This window comes from Poecilia latipinna, unplaced genomic scaffold, assembly GCF_001443285.1.
Source record: "Poecilia latipinna isolate Pla-1442-1.1 unplaced genomic scaffold, P_latipinna-1.0 Scaffold703, whole genome shotgun sequence".
Taxonomy (NCBI): Eukaryota; Metazoa; Chordata; class Actinopteri; order Cyprinodontiformes; family Poeciliidae; genus Poecilia; species Poecilia latipinna.
In genome coordinates, this window is record NW_015113319.1 from 123,259 (window position 1) to 140,158 (window position 16,900).

Sequence of the window (16,900 nt, forward strand, 5' to 3'; positions counted from 1 at the left end):
GGTTTTTAGTTTTTTATTTTTTGCCTTTTTTTTTTTGGGGTTGGGGAAATTTTTGCGAAAAAATTTTTTTTTTTTTTTTTTTTTTTTTTTTTTTTTTGTCAGGAAAGTAGTTTCAGTCTAATTTTCATGCTGTGTTTTAACCTTTTTTAGTCAACATTTTTCTTAAGCTTAAAGTTTAATTTGGGTTATTGGTGCTCTTTTAAAGTACTCTTTCATCTAAGCTGTACATTACCAGTGAAAATAAAAAGTTCAAACTCAGTTACTTCTGCTGTAAACATAGAAAAAAAAATGACTGAAGTTAATAGCCGTCTTAAGCATTTGCGGACAGTCATTTAACATACATTTGCATTTATTTCCACTGATTTAGGGTTTTCTTGAAACATTAGAGTGAAAAAACCCACATTTGCTCTATTTGGTACCCATAATGTTGTCTGTCAAAAGAGTGACACCCTCTCACAGTTGTCACAAGTGCTCTGTCTCGTGTCTCCCCTTGGACTGCATTAGTGTCAGCCGCACTCTGCTCTACTCATTGTGTGTAATCATGGCTTTGTCTCGGGTGCCCTGACACACACCTCACTGCGTGCAACTTCCGCAGCCTCACCAGTCCCCCACGACCAAATCTCTTGCCATTCCCTGCACCACTGAACTGCGCTCTCCTCACACCTAAAGGGATTGCTGTCACATTGAAAGGCCAGGCTTTCTATGCCTGACAACTTGCATATTTGTACACCTTGATGCAAATGTTTCCCCACTGATATTGTTTTGTCAGTTAGCGCTGACCCCTGCGAGTGTGCCATTAGAAACCAGGCATTCCGAAGAACTGATGCATTCGGCACACTTGTCCCTCTAAGGCATGTTCTAAACCTTACCCTTGTGTTATCTGTATAATGTTATGTGGTGCACAGACCTATTTGCTCGTTACTTGTAGCCTCAAAAGGGGAACTCACAGTGAGGGGTAACCCTGTGCTGTCTCTCAAAAACTTTCTATGGCTTCCTGCAGACCTAGTTCTGTGTCATGATGACACCTGGGATTAATCATAGGAGGTTTAACTAAAATACATTATAGATTAACTGGATTAAAATGTAATCATAGCATGCAAAGTATTTATAAAGCATTAGATATACCTTAATTATGTACCTCTGTGACAGCTGTTCCTGCTGTCACACACCAGAGATGTTGGATGGTAATTATTTAGCTGCTCATTCTTAAAATTAGTTCACATATCAATTACTGGGCAGCTTAGAATTTCATTTTTAATTAAAATTATTTTTATTAGCCTGACTCTTTCATTATCTATTTGCAGTGCAGACATTTAGTTAACTTTAATTGTCCGTTTGCTATATTTTCATTGAAATGCAGCAGAGTAATTTCTTCTTGTTTCCTTTGGAGCTGCTACTGGAGTGCTGCTTTGTTCTCCTAATATGGCTGGCATAAACTCCTCAGCGGGTCATTACATTTGTTTGCCAGAGGAAAAAAAGGAAATGTTTTTTATTTTTTTATTTTATTCCTTTAATTTTTCTTCTGTTTTTGGCAGCTAATTGGGTTCCAGTAGTATTTATTTAATTTAGAAAATACGTAAATACTTATTAGTATTGCTTTGACCAATATTTGTTTGTTAATTAAGTTTTTGTATGCTTTGACCAATATTTGTTTGTTAATTAAGTTTTTGTATGTTAGTTTTTTTTAGTTATTTCTGCCCTGTGTGCCAGAAGTGGTCTGAACAGCCCTTTAAGTTTTTTTGTGAGGTCATTTTGTGTTTGAGTTGTCTGTGTTACTACCCGAGTTGAAGTCTGTTTATCTTGACCTCTGTTTTGGGCCCAATTCATCATTTTTAGAAACATTTTGTAAAAATTTAAGAATCTTTCAACCTTGTTGGATTTAACCTAAGAATTATGCGTTTTTTTTTTTTTTTTTTGAGAAAAAAGAAAAATGTTTTTCAAAAAAAATTTGATTTTAATAAATTGTCAATAACATATTTCAAAACGTACTGATTCCATTCCGATTTGCAATGCCAGGAAGTCATACGATCTTTGCAAAGCATCATGCCACAATGGAGCCATATGGCACCATATTCTGTTTGCTCTTTCTTCATATGTTGGCTCATTTCCACTCTGCAGATAGTTCTGCTACCTGCCACCATCTAAATTTTAAAAAGGCTTCATGTCAACCATCACTGTCATAAGTCACATGGTTATGAATACATTTAAGCAGCGTTGCCTTGGGTCAATTTCTTGTGTTGTTGGTCTGCTCGCAAAACTGTCTTATATTCTTTTCGGTTTTATTTTTGTAAAAAAAAAAAAAAGAAGTGTGTTGATATTTGTAAATTGTAAATTTCATTTATATTTTGTGCTAATCAGGCAATGCTAAAATGACTAAATTAGTGCTTTTTCAAATATTATCTCTTTTAAACTTCAGTTTTAAGTGGTAAAATATGGGTAACCAATAATGGTGGCTTTTGTGTGAAAGAAACAGTTGTTCTTTTTTATGCCTTACCATCAGACCAGGTTTTACTAGTCTATGCTTAAAAACCTGTTTCATTTAAAGTTGCTATTAACACACACAAAAAATACATTCCCTGTTTTTCATGCAAGAAAAAAGCTGTAATAAATGTCAAAAAAGCACGCTTATGTGTTTTTGCAGCACTGTCGTAGCGCATAGATGAACATCATTTGCTATTGTCTGGAGCAAGAAATAACTAGTCGGGGCAATTGAGATTCTTTTTTGTTTGTTTATATTTTTGACCATGATGCAACAACGACCATTCAACCCTGGAAAGTGAGCCATATTTACCAGGTTTTTAGTTAGCCCAGGTCCAAGAGAGTACTTCAGTATGTCCCCCTTCTGCAAAGTGTTTCACAAAAGCTATAGGCTTTGATTTAATGCTAAGTTTGTAGGGAAAAAAGTAAGTCATCAGCTGATTTCAAGGACATTTCATACATAACATAAATACCTGGGGATATAGTTTTCCCCTTAGTAGAGCATGTTTCACAGTATATAGAATAAAGTGCATCCCACTTCATCCTTTCTAATTAATTGTAAGGACTATCTTACTCACATACTTATGTTGATGCAGCTTCTAAATAGGTAGAGTAGGGAAAAAAGAGCCATATGGTGTTGTTTGACATGAAGAAATTAGGCCACCATTGCTGTCTGTTCATTGTCATCAACCTGGCCACCTGCTTTGCGTCTGCACCGGGTGAACTAGCGTCGACTCCCTCCCACTACTGCCTCCCCCCCTGCCTCGCTTGTTATATCTTGATAAAAAACAAGCCTGAACACGAATCCAAACTATTCGGAGGCAAGTCAGATTTTTGATACGGACTTAGCAAGAACGACCAGAGGAGGCTGTCTGGCTTCGCTCCAGCTTGTTCGGGAGTTTTGTTTAATGTTGAAAGTAAACAGATATTTTTGTGGACTGAGTGCGACGATGCAGATGGTGAGAATGGCGCCTGCCATATCCTCTCAGGTTGTGTCCTTGACGTAGGAATTGTGGATGGCGGTGCCAGAGCCCACACACGGAGCAGCCTTACTTTCAAAACGACATCCAACCAACATTTTTCTTTTCTTTTTTTTATACCAAGTGTAAACAGGACCCTTCTCTTTGACTTTTTCCTCTGAAACCAACATATATCACCAGACCCTTCAACACGCTCTTAACTCTCAAGCCTCCTTGGAACTCTTTGTTTCCCATGTAATCATTTACATGAATGTACTGGGCAGAGTGTTGTGCCTGTGAGAGAACATATGGTGGGACCAAAGCTCAAACTCTCTGTCAGCAGCAGTTACTTAGGTCACATTACAAGCTGCCCGCTACCGCTCAGAATAGACACATTTAAGCAGAGAACATCCTCTGGGGAAAGACAACACACTCTTCCTGAGACGCTTCTTTTTTTTTCTTCTTCTTCTTTTTTTGGGCGTCTGAATTAATTTTTCATCATTGTGCTCTAAGACTCAGCAAGGCTCCATGGTTTCAGTGATCTACAGTGGAGCGAGCTGTCACATTCATTTGGCAACAACTCACAGGCTACATGCAGCTGCTATGTTTGTGGGTTTGGTACAATGACACCAAAATTTATTTAGACTGTTCTCTATCATGTCAGCTCAGGATCCACTCTTGACTTTTTGGTACTGGTAAAGAAGTGCCTAACCCAAAACAACATCCAGAACTTAGGATTGGGAGTTTGCTTTGATTGCAAAATTACATTTTCTTACATCGTTTGCGACAGAAATATGCAATCATTTATCATGTTAAAGCTCATCCTGTCTGTATTACATATTGTGTGCATCAACCTTGTATAAAACACGAAAATACCCTGAACGCATATAGACATACACATATATACACATATACATATTTATTTGAGCTGCAAAACATATAAAGATAGTGTCCTTCATAAACAGTCCAGTCCATTTTTTTCCCTTGATTTACCATATGACTAAGAAGAGCGCCGCCAGAAATGTGAGATTGAAACCAGCACGTGGGTCTGATAGAGGGAGCTAAAAGGTCTCCTCAGTTGATTTGGCCCCATCAACGTGATTTCTAGGCCTTTTCTTGAACCTTGAATGTGCTGGAATCTGGCCGCTTTCTGGTTTTGCAGGGAGGTTTTTACTCGCTGCGGCCCCACGGAGCCTCAGGAAGGATTAAAGATTGATGAGCGCTCTCAGAATCAGTTTATTGCTCTGGAGATCTTCGCTTGTGTTGTGAGTGGAAAGATCGTGTTGCTGTTTTGCCTCATAGAAGATCAGGAGGCTGGTTCAGCGTGGAAGTGTTTGACAATCAAGGCTAGATTGTTTTTGGGTTTTTTTTTTACATCGCCCTTTTTTCTTTGGTAGATCGCCTTTGAATTGCTAACAAAACAGCAAGTGGCTATCAGTACGGTATATTCTGGTGTGAAATGTGATGAAATGCTGGAGCCTTTACATTTTTCCGACTTCAAAGCTGATAAGGGAGACACTCACTCTGTGGAGTAGATAATACCTGAGCCATTTTGAATACATCCTCTCTTTTGCTTCCTTACAGCATTAAATCTGTCTGTGGAGACATTCAATTGCATCAGTTCAACTTGGAATCTAAATGTTTTACCTTCTCATACAAATGAACTCCTGTGTGCAATGCACAGCTGCTTCTAACTCACGAATGTACATAATTCATGCAGGAGTTAGATAAGGTAACTAGAGCATGTCTTCTCACCTGCTTCTTTTTGGTGCATTTTTCCAGCTTTCAAGTAAGTAAAAAAAAAAAATTAAACACTAGAAAATGTATGCTCCACACCTTCCTTTTACCCCACACCCTGAACAAAAGATTAGGGAGTGAAGATAGTTTTTACTGCACTTTTTATGTGTTCATTGAAATTGGAAATTCAATTTCTATTTATTTTATTTTACTTTTCGGCAATTCAAAGTTTTTTTCAGTAAAGATGCTCAACAATAGTTTTGTGATGGTTTAATGATTGTCTATGTGATTAAAAAGAGAAAAAAAAATTGAATTTTTTTTTATTAAAAAAAAAAAATATATATATATATATATATATATATATATATATATATATATATATATATATATATATATTATGCTGGAGTGTAATTTGATATTGTTATCAAGATTGAGTTTACTGCCAAATAGGGTCATATTTGTCGTGAGAGGAGTCCCTCCAAGAATCTAATGGCATAGCCCATGATACCTCTAGTCGGACCCTTAGATATTTCTTTTGCAGCTGAATTTATTCTGAAATTTCCAAAACAAAGAAAAACAGACAAAGAAATAAAAACATATACAACTAAAGTGCCTTTCTATATAAGGAAATAACAACCTTTATCTAAATAAACAAGCTAAGTAAGTGCTAATAACAATGCAAGGAGTCAAACAACAATCATAAACAAAATAATTTTTCTGTCTTCTTTAAATTATGTAAAATAAACAAATAAATACAACTTTAAATATTGTTAGTGTTTATTGTTATTTAAAGAGATAGATGCAACTGGAATAAAGATTGTTTTTGTTCCGATATGAAGAGCCAATGGGAATATCAGACTGACCTAATACGGTTTAAAAATGTTGGAAATATTTTCCAAAGCTAAAACACCACAGTATCAGAATTTTTGAAAGTTTGTGTATTTGTTCCACGTCATTTGTGTTTTTAATTGTTACTTTAAGACAGCCAGTGCTTGTCCAGCCCAGAAAAATACATTTAACATTAAACTTCTTTTAGTTATTTCTGTGCAAATTTTTGTCTAAATAAAGGTTTTGAAAATCAGGCCTTCAGGCCTTTTATCATATATTTTCACGAGATTTTTTTTTTTTTTTAAGGTAGGAAATGTAGAGGTAAACGTTTTGCAGGCTTAACTCCTAATCATTTCCACTATCTACACACTGACAAGTATTAAATACTTGTTTGTTAATGTAGGAAACAGTATTCACTATTTAGTGATTGAGTTTTACCTCTTACACTCTATGACAGTATCCGTGTCGAACGCAGTGGTGCTTTTGCTTGTAAATGTGGAAATATGGGGTTTATTTGTTTTTCAAGTCATTTGAAGAATGACTTCTAGAACTAAACAGTGATTTCATGATTTAAACAGGGCAACATTGTATTTCAGTCAGGACCTTCTTGTAAATCATTATCCTTACATGTGTAGTACCGGCAAAAAAAAAAAAAAAAAAAACCGTCTGGCTCTAATTTACAATAAGTCTGCTAAAACCCTGTCTGGACAGACTTGTATCAGACCTGAAGTGATGATGGTTGTCTCTTTAGGGGCAAATAACAGACTGTATTACAGCATGTTAATTTTTTGGTGTTGAGTTTAATTTTTCATCCTTGTGCTATAGACTCAGCATGGCTCCGTGGTTTCACTGATGAACAATGGAGCAAACTGTCATCTCCATTTGGCAGCTACACACATGCTACTGTACACCCAGCTGCTTTGTACTGCATGGGATTTGAGGGGTTGGAGGGAGGAGGGGGCGCTAACAACACAGGGGTTTATTACCTGGGAAATTAATGACCTTAGAGAGCGAGATATAATGGCTGAAACATCTGCAAGAAATCATCTTAGGAACGACCTATCCCCTTTTCAATCTGTATCTTTCTGCCTAGCCATAATATTCCAGGAGCATAAATCAGCAGGCTAATTTATACAGTTAAGATTTAGACACCTCAGTTTGCAAACACAACCTTCTGTTTGATTACTGGCAATTATACTTAAGCACTATTAATGATTTGGCCTCGCAATTCATGAAGGAGTTGACCTGCACGTGTGAATGTATATGTAAATCTTCCTTGAAAATATATGAGCTTCTCTGTTTGTTTTCACTTCGGGTTGTTTTACTTTTTGACCTTTTGAAATTACATTCAGCACTGTGGTTCGACTTACTGGAAGAAGATGGGAGCTCAATGGAGTTGATGTCTTCCCCAGGCAAGCCTGGTTTCCATGGAATGATGAGCTAACGAATCGCTGATTGGCTGAAGGTGCACTGAACAGAGCCAATAGAAATACAGGGCTTGATGTTTGGGATAGAGGCACACCAATAGGGGAGAGACACCCCCTGTTGCACGGTTGTAGTATTTGCTATCCTGGCTCCCATCCTAATCCCCTGCTGGGGCTCACCACACCAGTTTTTAGAGATTATAACTTATAGTGACGGACCACAATGCTGGGAGGCCTCAGTAGTATTCAACTGTAATGGCAGATTTACTTCAGAACCCCCTCCCAAAGGGTTCTGTAGTTGGGTTCTGGTTGCATGGCTACTGTATGCTCGTCATCTGCTCCGTGAAGGAGGCATTGTGAGCTCGGAGTGACTCGATGACTGTCATTTCACTTTGGCTGGAGAGAAAGCTTTGGCCTTTTTTCCGTGAAATTTGTCTGGATTATGCAGACGATACAGGGCACAAAACTTTATCAGAGTCCAAAAATTGGTCAAGTCAGTGCAGAGTTTTGACAAGTGATCTTTCAGTCTTTCAAAAGTCATTTTCCAGCAGATTAAATAATATGTTATTAATTTGATTTGAGGCTCATTATTGCCTATTAACTATTCAAACGTAGTAATGTAATGGATCACACGCTAACTCAGAAAGTAAGAAATGACTTGCTCGCACTGCTTCCAGGTGTTGCAGGATTTTAATCATTCTAACTCGCTCTATTGTGAATTTACTTTTCTCGTCTTAAAAGTCTTGTAATGATCAGCTCTTGCAGAGTTTTCTGAACTGCTCCTACAACCAGCAATTATATTTCGGAGTAGTGGTCACACATCCGGGCAATTCACGTCTTTCCACGGCGGGACTAAGATGTTGCTGCTGTTTGTCACGTGTCTGCTGAAAACATCCTTATCCAAATAAGCTTGTCCTTTTAATTGAGCTGTTAAGCAAAGTGTCATTCAGGCTTATATACTATACCCATTCCCTCAGCTGACAGGATGCAAAACCAGGAGGTTCCTCGTATGAAAAGCTCTGACCTTTCTTTTGTGGTGCAATGAAATGGGGCTGCCTTGGTCCTTGGCTCTGAATAATTAATTCCTCCCCTCAGTAGGAGTGTTTGCTAAACAGTGGGGTCCTTGGCAGTTCACTTTTTCTGCACCACTGCCACTGCACCCTAGGGGAGAGACGAGTGTATGCTTTAGTTTGACTTAAGATGTGCCTTTTAGAGAAAAAAGAGACAGTCAGGAGATATTGGGAGTCTTTTCTTTACTTTAAATCCTACAGAGAAAACAAAAAAATAAAATAGAAGGTAGTGTGCAAGCTACTTGTTTGATAGTTGTTGTTTTTTCATACTTTCTACTATGTGGGACTATTCTATTTTATTTTTATTATCCCAGTTTACTGGCAGTTTGCAAAGTTTTTTTTTTTTTTTTTTTTTTTCTCTTTCTGCAAGAAAATGACTCCAATTCTACTTTAAAAACATGCAAGTCACTGATTGGCTTGCTGCGTTTTTGCCCTAACCCCTACTTCTTGCTACGCCAACAAACCCAGTGTGATGAGGCACATGTTTCCTGTTCTGCATTTGCCTCGTAACAGCGTCATCTCCACCCTCCGTATACACTCTTTCATCATCCATAGGAATAATATATCGGGTGGAGATGCTCACGAAATGTTCTCCACTGGCAGTGTGTGACAGTCACTTTGATCTTACCGTGAGAGGCTGAAGCTCCTAGAGAAATTATCAATGAGACGGGAGGAATAGGGGAGACAGAAATAGAGAGAAGGGTTGGGAGTGGCATGCCTTGCCTGTGTGTGTGTGTAGGTGTGTGCGTGTGTGTGTGTGTGTGTGTGTGTGTACGCGTTGGATTATGTTTAAAAATGGTCCTCCCAATTAGAATATGAAACTCACTATTTAGTGCCTCCAGCTTAATAGTCAATCAAATCTAAAAGAAAAAAAAAATGTGTCACAACATTTTTAGAAAAAAGTTGCCATCATTTTTTATTTACTTTTTTATCCAGTGTTTAAGAAAGTCACTCTTTGTGTCAGGTTGCAGTGTTTTCAAAATGTTAGGACTCCTTGTTCCATCTTCCTCTGCGCTTGCAAGGGGGCAGCACAGGACTTTGATAAAGGAGACCTCGACTCAACTTCCATGAAGGGCATATTAAAAGCAAAACCTTCTTATGACACTATTGGAGAAATCCAGCTCCACACTGGGTCTACCTAAATTGTTTATGGATCTTTTCACAAATATTTAACAACTTAAGACCTTTTTTACTGACAAAATTTAGTAAATTATTCACATTTTGAGAGCAAACTTGGGGTACTTGATAAAATAATGATGCAAATCTATTGTTTTTTGCAGAAAAATTGGTAATGAATACAAAATTAAATAAGAATTTCTCTCCCAAATGCAGAAATTGCAAAGTATTATTTAAAGAAGACCGTTTAGATCAAATGTGTAAAAGAAGATTAATCTTTTTGGTTGAAACTGTTATTATCTAGTAAGTAGATTATTATTTTTCATGACATTTTGACCAGATCATTTTAGCTCATTCTAAAATTTACAAAATGTCAAACTTTATCATTCAGATTTTTGTTGTTGTTGTTGTTGTTTATTTATTATTATCTAAATAGATTAGGAACAAAATGTTTTTCAGATTTATTTCAACTAATCAACATTAACACTATACGTATTAAATCTCAAGACAGATGAAGAAATTAGAAAAAAGAGAGAAAAGGTGAAATAAGTATAAAAAAAGTTAAAAGAAAACTGAGTAAAAAGGAATCTAACACCTTCTGTGAAACTTGTGAAAAAACACAAGTTGGCAAATATGTGAAGCGTTGCAGTTAATGAAGACATATTAGCCCACAGAAATCTTGCTATGGGTATGATAGGAGATTTTTTATTTTTTTTTTATTTTTTTTTCTCACCAGAAGATCAGAAATGGAGGTGCTGTCCTTCTGCTATTTAGACCTGCTTTTAGTCCTGATCTAATGCATTTGGCATGAAGGGGGAGCTGTGGCTCCTCCTGTCCGAGCAAGGTTACAGCTGTGTGGGCTTTTACTGAGCGCCTTGCACATTTTCTCACACTTTCCGGCTGCGCTGTGCCACATTGATTTAAATGTATCTGTTGAGGGGAAAATAATCAATGCAAATTCCCTGGCAGTGAGGCCAACAAATAAGACATGTCTGATTCATCAAGCGGACATTGCTATAAAGACCACAGTTTCTTCTTTGCCCCCGTTTCTCACTCTTTCCTTCTCTCCATTTTGTCTCTTTTCCTCCTCTTTCCCACCTCTGGGCCACTTCACCCATTTTTACTCTGTGCACCCTTCTCCGTGCAAAAAAAAAAAAACTGATAGCCTGAATTAGTGGAAGGAGCTTAAATTTCTTTCCATATGCTCATTGGATTTCATCATAGACAGCATGCAAAGGTAGGTGGAAAGACATTTATTAGACATTTAAGGTTGCATATTATAATGCAATAATTTCTCTGTCTGTTTTTGTACTTCAAATTAAATGGTATTGTTTTTTTTGTTGTTGTTTTTTTTTTTTCCTTTGAATTAATAATTTTTACATTCAAGTGTTTTTACCCGGTCAAAAGATGAAATGTATTTAAATATCTTTATGTCATCACTCATCCAGGAAAGTTAATTTAAACAAGGTCTGTAGTTTAACTGCATTACAAGAAAAGTAAGTCAATATGTTGAGCAGGAAGAAAGTCTCACCTGACACCTAACCTTAACATTTTGTTTTGCTCCAGCTTGAACTCGGTCAAACGGTCTGGCATCTAACAAGGCCAGTGTGTAGTCTGTGTATGTAAATTCACTACATGTGTGAGAGAAATAAAGGCTGGGGCTATTTGGAAAATTCCTGTGTGATGAAAGGGAAAGAATATCCCCCAAAAAATGATTAATGTGGTGTTCAGGTACACAGAAGATTGAGTGATCCTGTCATCGTGCCATATGGTACCAATTTATTCCAGCGAGCATAAGGCAAACGCAGGGAAGGAGCTCTCACGACTGTGCCTCCAAAACTTTTTCAAAATGAAAAAGGAACTTGAAACAAATCTAAAAGTGTAAATTACTAAAACAAAAATGTTAGTTTTTTTAAATTTAATTTTATTACTATTTTTTTTTTCTTGCTTATTCTTGGTTCTTAATCTCATTGCTTACTATTCACTTAGTAAATAGTGACTGTGGATGTTTTTCTTCTATTACTAATCATTATTATTCTTTAACTTTTTTTTATTTATAATGGAAGAAGATTTTTAAAATCTGGTTTAGCTGTAATTTTATATTTTTTTAATGAGACCTACAGTGACTTCTCAGTCATTTTTCATATATTACCAGACAGGAGATGCAAATATAGTTTGAAACTGACAAGCCTGTCAAATCAGGCTGAGGGCTATAATTTGAACCCCTCGCTTAAAAAGTGAGTTCTCCCAGAAATACATTATTTTTAAGTGCTGAAAAGTGAGTGAATCCCATTTACCTGAACACAATGGCAAAAGAAACTAATTGTATTTAAATTCGCCAACATAAATATTAAAAGCTGACTTTACTGTACTTGTATTTTTCTTGCTAAACATTTAGGAGAAGCTGTGCTATTTATATACACAAGAATCATGTTTTGCAAGTTACTACTGAACATTTTTCAAATAATCCTGTAAGTTAGGACTTTTTTTTTTTTTAAAGGAATAATCTTTTACTTGGCAGCCTTTACAGTGCTTGACATTTTGTGACGTTTCTGAGATGCATCCAAGCTGCATCATGTGACCTCAATATCTGCCTCTAAAGCTTCTCAAACATGACTTTCGACTCTAAATGCATGTCTCGATTCATGCGCAAAAATGAGAGTTTTTTTTTGAACATGCAGATGGCCATTGGCAGAGAGGAAACAGGTTAGGGAGCTGGACTGCCACCACTTTTCTTTTTCACTACCTTGTTATTTGTCGCCTCACCCCTGCAGGGCATGCTGACAGGAACTGATAAACCTCTTTATGGGCTGAACTGAATTGGCTCCTATTATCCAAGGTGTGGAACTGCTCAATGGTGGAAATAAAAGACGTTATCCAGTGCCCATCTGCCCACCAGTCTCTCTCTGCCCACTTTTCAGGGTTCCAAGAAGCTGTGTCCAATTGGTGTGTGTAGTAGATGTATATAAATAGGTGAGAAAAACATCTAATGAAACAATTAGAATTTTTTTTTGTTCCTGTGTGTGTGTGTGTGTGTGTGTGTGTGTGTGTGTGTGTGTGTGTGTGTGTGTGTGTGTGTGTGTCAAATTCCTCACTTAAATAACACCATAATAGCTGTAACTTTTGGCCTGAAAAACAAATAGGCAAATCATAGAAAAAAAATATATATATATAGTTGCAGGTTGTATACACAACTGCATTACATATAAGATTTTTCCCAATACAATTATATATAAATAAAATATAACACTGTCTAAAAGCTGAATTAATCTCCAAACTGCAGGATTGAGTTAAATTTCATTACACTCTGGGTCCTAATAAAATGGCTGATATTCACAAACAAACAGACGAGAAGTACACAATAAAAAGCACCTGCAGTGCGCGAGGATGGTTAGGTTGACGACTGTTCACTACTTTTTACCATTTAAGTGAAAGTCTCTATCAGCGTGATTCCACAAAGAGAGTGCACGAAGTGAAACCATGTGATATAATTTATTTATCGGGAAAGAGGAGGACTGGATGGTCATTTTTGTCATTTCTTGGCATATTAGCGCATTATTGTTGCCTTATCTGCTCTTCTGGTTCTCATATTTTTCAACTGTTTTTCTGTTTACTTAATATGGAAATTGGCATTATTCCTCATATGCAGCTCTCTTTATCACATTTGAACAAACCCACCCATGAAAAACAACACCTTTTTAATTTAAAGTGTGACTGCCAGAAAAAAAAAAAGTTAAAATTGCTTTTTATTTCACTATGTGGCGAAGGAACAACACATGCATGTCTATGAGTCTGCAGTTGTTTTGTAAGGTTTACCATTCAAGATTTGCTGAAAGTGCTTTGGTGATGCATTTGCAGCTCTGTTAAGCCACAATTTGCTTTTCCTATTTTTTTCATTTGGAGCTTTTCAGCACACTGGTTCCTATATCAGTGCTTTCAAACCTTCTCAGGTCAGCCCAAGTTTAACCACATGTATCTATTATTTGATTTGGGCCAACGGTTTTGTTTCTCCGTGCTCTACAGAGATTATGGAATCAAGTTTTTGGGCTACAAAAAATGGTAAAACTGAATCATTTTTGAAACCATCGGTCAAATGCAAAAAAAAAAAAAAAAAAAAAAAAACTTCATATTGTCATTCACCACATGATAATGACAACACTATGCAGTGAAAGACCAATAGCAGCACTCAAATTACACTCTTTTAGGAGTGAATTAAGCCTTTCAAATTATTAGGAAAGGATTATGTTTGCAATTAACAAGCAATGTCTGGACAAGCTTCTGGATATAGAGTTGTATGCATATGATGTGCAAGCATTGTGAATGAAGTATGTTGCATTGACAAGACAAATACAGTCAGTCTAATGTGTGCAAAATGTAGTTTGCATTTTAACGTTTCTTAACTAAAAATGTCTTGCTAAGCCGTCTACGCCATGCTTCACACTTGGTGTTTTAAGGATTTCATTTATTCATATTGGAATAAAAGAAACTCTGGGTACAGAATAGTGCTGATTGAAGTGCAAAAACTGTTCATTTTCGAATGCAGATCAACATAAAAATAAGAAGGACTCCTTTCTTTATTTTTTTTAAGCTGCTTGTATAATATTCATGTGCCATCCAAACTTAAAAACAGTTTTAGTGTTGAAATTCTTGAATCACCTTGAACTAATAAATCTGCTATAAAATAAAGTTTTCTCTAGGTTACTGATAATGCAAAACATATTTTGTCTTTGATTTCAAGCTAACTTTACGCATTCTCTAATGGAAATCCAAAATAAATTAAAAACCCACCTTGTAAATCAATTAAAGTGTAAGGGTCAGGTAAAACTATAATCCTTTGGCACAAATCTGACTGTGATTAAATCAAAACTTCTCTATGTACCATGCAATGACAGTACCTCTTTTTCCATAGCTTACCTTGAGCATACTAGTGTTCAAAGTGCCTAGTCTTTTGGCAACAGAGTGCCAATTTTTGTCATTTTTATTTTGTAAAACGGCACTCTACCACTGCTAGGGCCTGATACACAATGGTTCCCTGTAAAAATGTTTACTTATTGAATGTCACTTTGATTGGATGACAGAGAAAAGTCTGGTTAAATGTCAGATTGTTCAAGGTGGCTGGAACCCGTTACGCTCACTTAATATTAGTGTCACTTGACTAGTTTTAGAAATACAGATGACAAGGATCCAAATCCTTGAGAGGAGAGGGTTAGACTGGGTGACAGGGAATCTCTCCCTGAAGCCATGTGTATAATGACTCTGTTTGCATGGGGAATGGAACGGATAGAGCCAAAGATGGATGTTTAGTTTACTGTAGCGTTATCTGTGGAGTTTTGGACCGCTTTAAGCAAGTTATTAAAGCCATCTGTTTGGGCCTAGGGGGCCGGGACTGATTAATATAGCCATTGAATGTGAAGTCACAGGAGCAGACAGCAATATTTCTTAAATTAGTTGATGGATTTAAAGTCCCATTTTAACCTGCGTAATATTAATATTTTACGAGAGTTGTAGTGAAAATGTATGATTACTTTAAAAGGCTGATAAAACAGAATGAAACAGTAGGTTATCGGTCAAGCACAGGCGAGGTAAAAAGGTTTACAAAGCTGTAGTGTAACTGCGAAAAAAGTCTTTTTTTTTTTTTTTCCTCACTTTTGAAGTCACCACAATAAACAAATAGTTTGTAAATAACCTTTGGGTGAAAATTAACTCTAAACCAAAAAATAGTATATTTAAAAATAAGTCAATTCAATTCAAACATACACAATGCAGATAATAGTTTGGCAGACTCTATAAAAAAAAGCGGATAATTATGAAAAATTAACATTTTAGAAAAGCAAACAAAGGTAAATATGCAATAGTATGCAGCCAGCATTTTTTAAAGTGTCTATATGTCAAAAAAGCAGCTGGAAAATTTAAAAAAAATAACTTCTTCTGGTTCTATAAAAACTTGTGGTGTTTGTCACTGGTTTAGTTTGGTCAGGTGATAAATAGAGAGAGCTCTTTAAATGCTATATTTCTAGTAAGTCCAATCTAAAACTAGACTGGGCTTTGGTTTGATCCACAGTTCTTTTACCATTGCCTCTTTAGTTGAACATATTTTTCCCATGAAACAGATTTCAGTGACAGTGAGGGGGTCCTGGCGCTCGAGCTTGTCTTGACTTTAGCTTGCCTGTGTGTTCTCACAGTGCTCATGCTGTGCAAAGTCCTGGGGGTTCCCACTCTCTACTGACAGGAAATGCCCATTTTTTTTCTTTTTCGGAAAAAATGGGCTTAAAGTACTTTTGCCACCCTTGCTGGAATGACTCCCTGGGTGATGAACCATGTTGCATATTTAGACAACAACCATTGCTGTTAAATTAGTGAGTAAAGTTAAAGTTACAGTTACAGTTAGCCTCCAATCAGTAAATCGAGAATACGGCTTATCTGCCCATTTTTACAGCGTTTTTCCATTTTATTAGCATTTAAATAGCTTTTCTAAACGCCACAAGACAAAATACAGATGCCATTACTGATTCATTGACTTTGTTCTATAACCCTTCACAAATACATCAATAAAACATTCAGAAGTTGCTCTCTGCTGTCCATCCTCGCCATTTGAATTATTTCAATTCAATTTAACTGCAGTGTCCCACCCTCTCGAAGCACCACAACAACTTTCAGAGTGCTCACTGAATTTCTATTTTGGCCTAATAATCCAGAAAACAGATTTCCCTTTCAGACCAGTAAGCTAAGCGTCATTGATAGTTAAACGAAGACATTAGCATGAGTCGGTGGTTAATGACATTGTTTAATGGTGTGTTCACTTTGTTAATATGGCTGACAACACCAGACACATTATGCTGGCAACTTTGAGTTGTCGTGAGTTCAACATGAGGAAGTCACTTTCAAGGATAAGTTCACAAATTTTCAAATAATTTGTCAAATAGCTTTTTTTTTTTTTTTCTGTTTGCCTGCGGGCTAGTCTGCCGAGCAGGTGAGCAGAGTAATGATTAGGTTATATTCGTTAAATATATAGAGGGCAAATTGGAAAAGTGTATTTACATAGATTGGAAAAAAAAGTGGAAAAATTACCTCTGACAAATGAGCTTTATGAATCATAAAAATAGAAACTAATGTTTTGTGATAAAATTAAACTTCCAAATTTTGAACGCTACATTTGTAAAAGAAAAAAAACCTAAAACTTTTAAGGCTCTGACATTTATACATGTATTATAAGAGAAAATTATGTTATAAAGGGACAATTGTTTTTCCCTTTAGGAGATGATAAAACACAGACAAGAAAATACACACA

The 16,900-nt window shown here is 36.4% G+C and overlaps 1 long non-coding RNA gene across 2 annotated transcripts in view; it reads left to right on the forward strand.

The window, feature by feature from the left end:
* The window catches only part of LOC106955079 (uncharacterized), a 96,099-nt gene that overhangs the window by 40,960 nt on the left and 38,239 nt on the right, over positions 1-16,900 (forward strand). Inside the window, exon 1 of one of the 2 annotated variants that reach the window (XR_001426500.1) lies at positions 10,519-10,849. The exons of the other annotated variant lie outside the window; for it this stretch is intronic. This is a non-coding gene — a long non-coding RNA (uncharacterized LOC106955079). Of the gene's footprint in view, positions 1-10,518; positions 10,850-16,900 lie in introns of those variants that run through there. 2 annotated transcript variants of the gene reach the window in all.